The following is a 6691-nucleotide window of genomic DNA, read 5'->3' as shown; positions in this document are numbered from 1 at the left end:
GCTAAAAACCCATCTTCAAATAACTTTCCGTGGACCACGTGAATATGCCAGCTCATCCTATTAAGAGTACTTGATGAGCCTAGAAGCTGGCTCTACTTCCAGCTCACAAAGCCCTTTTCTTTTTTTATTCCTTTTATTTTCATCAAAGTAACATGTACGCTTGGCTTCAAAAGAGAAAATCCATTTGAACAGTTCCACATCATGAAAACCTGCCTTCCCAGCAGTGTTTAAGCCTTGATGCTTCTCAGCATGGCTCTGGACTGTGGGAGGCGGGTTCTGCCCTTCCCTTGACCTCCCACACCTTTGACCTGAAGCCTGGCAAGGGGAACCTGCGTTTTGTGGCCCAGGTTGTAGTGAGGAGGCTGCGGCTGACAGCAGGGCAGTGTGTATCCAGGCAGTGGCCACTTCTGCAGCCCAGCATGGGACCCACCATACAAACCCAGCCTCTTCACATCTCCCTGAGATTCTTGGAGCTCCAGCTAGTCCTTACACTCCTGTCTTCTTAAGAAAAAAGCTAGAGTAGATTGTTATCTCAACTAAGAACCCTGACAGTCAAGGATTATGGGTTTATAATGAAAAACAGCAGCCCCACCCTAAGCCCCACTCTGAGTGGGAACACAGAAAGCGTTTTAGCTTCTGGTACATATTAACTTCAGCTCCAGTGTTTTCACACAACTACCTACTTCTATTTTCCCTCTTTCATTCTCCAAATATATTTATATGTTAAAGATCCATTTTATATTAATTATGTAAATATATACTGTTGAGTTAAGCAGTAGGTTTCCCTTCTCATGAGAGTTTTATGTCTTAACTGTTTTCCAGTTTAATTTTTCTAAGCAAAATAAAAAGATTTATTGCTCTTTTTTCCAAATATTTTACAAGATCTAGGATAAGAATATTTACACATTTTGCTCAAGATGCCCCAAAGAACAAAGGCTAAAAGTTGCAATGAGAACACAGTTTGTGTTCTGAAGGGGCTTGCCATTCTCAGGTACCCAGATTTATGAAAGACACCAAAAAAAGCCATAAGGTCAGCAGTAATACACAGGAGACGAAATCCAGAGCTGAGTTCTATTTCAACAAGATGATGGTGGCCAAGGCAACACCACAGACTCTCCACATCTATTGATTTACAGCTATTCGCAAAATATTATAAAAGTCAATGACGTGGCATAATGCAGTTTTGCCGAGCCTCATTTCTTTCATTTTCTTAGGCTTCAAATATTTATTTGTATGGATTAATTGATTGATTTTAATATTGCATGGCTTCTTAAGAATTATCAAGGTAATAAATGGCTCTGGATCAAAGTTGACTGGCTTCCCAGGTGGCCCTAGTGGTAAAGAACCCCACCTGGCAATGTGGGAGACATAAGCGATTCAGGTTCGATCCCTGGGGCAGGAAGGTCCCCTGGAAGAGGGCATGGCAACCCACTCCAGTATTCTTGCCTGGAGAATCCCATGGACAGAGAGGCCTGGTGTCCATAGGGTCGCAAAGATTCAGACATGATTTAGCAATTGAACAACATTAAAAAAATTAAGAAAGTGATGGTTCTCAACCAGGAAAGTCAAAACTGGGGGTAAACTAAGGGGTGGATTTTAGCTACGGTGTTGCCTTAGAACAAGGACGTGGACCTTGCTCTGCTCTATAAACAGAAAAATGAACGGGGACACTATCTGTGGAACTCTCCTCAGCAGAGGCTCTCAGGGGAGCAGAATCGAGCAGGTGAGAAATATTCCTGAAAATCCGAGCTCTGACTGGCCTTGCAGAGAGGACAGTCCTGGAAACCACGAGAAACCAGACGGAAAGAGGTGTAACCAGCAGTCACAGCAAACACCTTCTTAGCCAAAACGTGGACAGATGATAAAAATCTCCAATGTATCCCTTGAAGATCCTTTTCTGGTACCCGAGGAAATTGCCAGGGAAGGAGGGGGACTTACGAGGCTGGACTCAGGGTGGTGCAGAGAGGGCATTGCTCTGAGTGTTAGCATCACTGCTGGGGCTGCACGGGGAGGGTCTGAGGTCCACTCTTCATGAAGAGCACCCACCAGGTGCCCAGGGGCTGAGTTCCCTTCATCCCATCCCAGAAGGAGGTGTCCGCTCTTACCTCCAACCTCAAGTGCCCCGAGCCCGTGCCCCTCACCTTTCCCGTGTATATGCTCAGAAAAGAATATGATGAATTCATTTACACTCGTGAGGGCTACGGAGGATTCATCCATGCCCTTCACAGGCAAGGTTGCCAGAGAGAATACAGGACACTCGGTTAAATCTGAATTTCAGATCAACAATGAATAATTTTTAGTTTAAGTATAAAAATATTACATGGGACATCCTAAGACTAAAGTGATGAATAATCTTTAATGTATATGTGCCCCAATTATTGCATGGGACATACTAAAAAAAAAAAAGAGATTGTTTATCTGAAATGATGATTTAACCAGTGCCCTGTGTTTTTGTCTGCCAAATCTGGCAGCTCTATCCCAGGCAACAAAGAAAGTACTTCTCATCAACACTCAATAAATATCCACATACAGGAGAAAGAAATCCACGGGGCTGCAGAGAAAGGCAGGAATATCTAAACAGGCGGGAACATGGCAAATTAAGCTCCTCTTCCTGCCTCAAACAGCTTGAAGGTCATGGTGATGACAGCCCTTGAGAAACTCAACCCAAACACTCCTTTGTTTCCAGACCAAATCCTAGTAAGTTGCAGGAAATCTCGGCTTCTTTTACGATTCTACCCAAAGACACCATCTTGAATGTAGCTGGCCACGCCAGGGACGTGGTTTGGGACGGGGCCCAGTGCAGTTTTTCCCAGAGCTATTATAAGGAAGTAGTCATGAAACAAAACGAATCTGTGTGGTTGAAAACTGCAGTGCTGACCCAAAATATTTCTAATGTGTGGAACCAGCTGGCAAGCTGAGAGCCTGAGAAAACACAAAGAGCTGTCTGGCTGCTCCGAGATGCCCAGCGCCTCCAAGGGTGGCTTTTGCTCCACGCTATTAGCTGTGTTCCAACAGGCAGGGGGCCAAGGCGGGCAACTCCAGGGGAGATGTGTTGGCAGACACAGTTTGGCCTTGACAGCTTCATTTGGAGGACAAGCAAGGGGGAGAAGGGAGGGAGCAGTAGGGGAGCAGAGGCCCCGGCCGGCCTCCGGGTGGCGCCCCAGAGCCCGCCGCCCCATCACCCTGTGACCCTGGATATGTTTCCTCCATTTCACAGACGGGCAAAGAGAGGTTCCCTCGGTCATCTGAGGGTCAAAAGTCAAACTCGGCTCTTTGCAATCACATTTTATTTATCTTCTGCCCATGGTTCAAAATCCAAAATGTACTTTCTTATTGTTGTTTCTGTCACTATGTCTGACCCTTTACGACCCCATGGACTGTAGTCCATGGAATTCTCCAGGCCAGGATACTGAACCGGTAGCCTTTCCCTTCTTCAGGGGATCTTCCCAACCTAGGGATTGAACCCAGGTCTCTTGCATTGCAGGCAGATTCTTCACCAGCTGAACCACAAGCGAAGCTCAAGAATACCAGATTGGGTAGCCTATCCCTCCCCCAGCGGATCTTCTCGACCCAGTAATCAAACTGGGGTCTCCTGCATTGCAGGCAGAGTCTTTATCAACTGAGCTATCAGGGAAGCCCTGAAGGCATTTCCTTCTCTAGGGGATCTTTCCAACCCAGGGATCGAACCTGCATTTCCTGTATTAGCAGGCAGATTCCCTACCACTGTTTGGGAAGCTCCAGAACGTACTTAGAGACTTGGTGAAAAGCCTGCCTCCTTAGGCCCTGGCCTCCTAGCTCCCCTCCAAGGAAGTGATTGACTTTGCCAATATATGTGTCCTTCAAGAGAGATTTTATAAATATATGTTTTTTCTGATTTTATTTTTCTAGACAGATAACCATTTAATAAACATACTATTCTGCCTGAAACTAAGCTTTTTCAGTCTTTCCAACAAAAAAAAAGAGAGAGAGAGAAAAAAAGAGTATTTTCCCATTACAAAATATAGTCAATTTAAGAAATTAGAGAAAATGGAACCAATACACTATGATCCCCTGCCCCACTGCCCAGAGGCCACCTCTGTTAACCATTTGGCTTTTCACTCCAGAATTTTCACAGAGATGTTATCTGGAAATGACTTTGTGTGTTCTCTTCCTACAGCACCATAGTCATCACTGTGGACAGAGAGGCAAAGAAAAGAAGAAAAGATGAAGAAACAGGAGCAAATAATTTGTCCAGAGGGCATGGAGCGTGTGGGCAGGAGAGGTCAGTCAGTCTAGGGAGGAAGTGAACAGTTATTCACACATTTGAGAACACTTTTTTTTTTTTTTTTTTGATCCCCAAGCACCTGCTCTGTGGGAATGCAGATCCGATCATAAATCAGAGAGCAGGGGAAAATAATAAATCAACAGCCCATTTCAACACTGTGTGATAAGTGTTAAAACAACAGGAAGCCTGGGGAGGTGGGAGGCAGGGCCAGGTCCCTGTGGGGGCAATGGCACCGGAGCCGAACTTTGACCCAGAGACCCCTGGGGTCAAGCCAGTTGATGAGTGGAGGGGGCATCCCCATGGAGAAAGGAAATGCAGAATTAGAAACTGGTTAGTAAGGTGGCAGGAATGGCAAGAGACAGGAAAGGACAGGTGTGTAATATGTAAGGAATGTTGGCTTTATCCTGAGAATAACGTGAAGCTTCTGCAAGTCACAAGGCCAGAAAATGGACACGATCGCATCTGCACTTTTCCAACAATCCAGTGTGGCCCCTGGGGGAGGAGTACGTTAGGAGTGGGCATGCCAGAGGGGCATCCGGAGACTGGAGAGCTAGTTAGGGCAATGCTGTGTCCATCCAGGTGAGAGAAAGTGGCGGCTGAACGGAGGTGCGGTGACCTAACGGATGGAGAGACTTGCTCGGTTCTTAAAGTGGTTGAGGATGTAGACTTGGTGACTGGGGAAAAGAATGCCTTCCAGATTGAATCTTGGGCATTTCTCGACTCCAAATTCTTCTCTGGTTCCTCTTTTTCTATAAAAGTTTAAGCTTCTGAACTTGACCTGGAGACCATCAATGACATCACTTCAACCTTCCTTTGATAATATCCTTTCTCTATCTCCCTCTTTCTCTCTCAACTTGTACTTGAGCCATAGTGGAAAGCTAGTGACTCTCCAAGCACACCATCCCTCTGTCCAATGTCCTCTTCCACCCTTCTGGACTTTCTGAAGCATTCAAGCCCAGCTCAGTGCCACCTCCTCCAAGAAGCCTTCCCAGACCTGCCCTACCCTTTTCCCTCTACTCATTTGGATCTAGTCTCTCCCTCTTGGCTCTAGTAGCATTTTGCTTCTTCATCAGCTGAAATATTCACCACATCACATATTTTGATCTCCTGTGGAAGTGTCTAACTTTTACTACAAATTTAAAGGTTTCTTGAAGGCAGAGGCTAAAACTCTCCTGGAATGTCAAGGAATGTTTGTTGAGTTGAAATGAGCACTCACTGGGGAAACCAAGTTCAGAGCCAAGAAGGTTTGCGAAACAAAGGAAAATCAGGTAGGCATGGGGGTTCAGTAGGTTATGTGCGTGCTAAAGCACTTCAGTTGTGTCTATCTCTTTGTGACCGTAAGGACTGTAATCCACCAGGCTCCTCTGTCCATGAAATATTCCAGGCAAGAATACTGGGGTGGGTCGCCATGCCCTCCTCCAGACTAGCACTACTTGGGAAGCCCTCAGTGGGGTCAGTTCAGTTGTTCAGTTGTGTCCTACTCTTTGCGACCCCATGGACTGCAACACGCCAGCCTTCCCTGTCCATCACCAACTCCCAAAGCTTGCTTAAACTCATGTCTATCGAGTCAGTGATGCCATCCAACCATCTCATTCTCTGTCATCCCCTTCTTCTATCTTCAATCTGTCCCAGCATCAGGGTCTTTTCCAATGAGTCAGCTCTTCGCATCAGGTGGCCAAAGTATTGGAGCTTCAGCTTCATCATCAGTCCTTCCAATGTATATTGAGGATTGATTTTTTTTAGGATTGACTGGTTTGATCTCTTTGCAGTCCAAGGGACTCTCGAGTCTTCTCCAACACAGTTGAAAAGCAATACTTCAGCACTCAGCTTTCTTTATGGTCTAACTCCCATGGGGTGAAAGTGAAAGTGAAGCCGCTCAGTCGTGTCCAACTCTTTGGGACCCCGTGAACTGTAGCCCACCAGGCTCTTCCGCCGATGGGATTCTCTAGGCAAGAATACTGGAGTGGGTTGCCATTTCCTTCTCCAGGGGATCTTCCTGATCCAGGGATCAAACCCAGGTCTCCCGCATTGCAGGCAGATGCTTTAACCTCTGAGCCACCAGTAAATAGGGTCAAATAGGGTCAAACCTGTGAGAAGATCCTGACGGCAGGAATAGTTCTTATTAAGGCTGAGTCGGCTCTGAAGAGCGAGCAGGATTTTGATCTGAACCAGCTCAGAGATGAAAAGGAAGGGACAGTGAGGAGGCAACAGCCACAGTCAGTAAAGAGATGACAGCTGAGAGGCCGTGAGAGGAGAAGCAGGAGAAAGAGAGAGACCTTGGGGTGAGTGCAGCCTCTTCTGAACCGAGGCATCAGACAACACTCAAGAGCTAGGCATGGCCTGAGGTGGAACTAGAAAAGGTCGTAAAAAAGGGCCTGCAGGTCAGAGGAGGGGGACTCTGGCATGTCCAGCGCCCTTAGGAAGGTC

The sequence above is a fragment of the Budorcas taxicolor genome, chromosome 13 (genome assembly GCF_023091745.1).
Source record: "Budorcas taxicolor isolate Tak-1 chromosome 13, Takin1.1, whole genome shotgun sequence".
Lineage (NCBI taxonomy): Eukaryota > Metazoa > Chordata > Mammalia > Artiodactyla > Bovidae > Budorcas > Budorcas taxicolor.
This window is presented reverse-complemented; position numbering follows the sequence as displayed.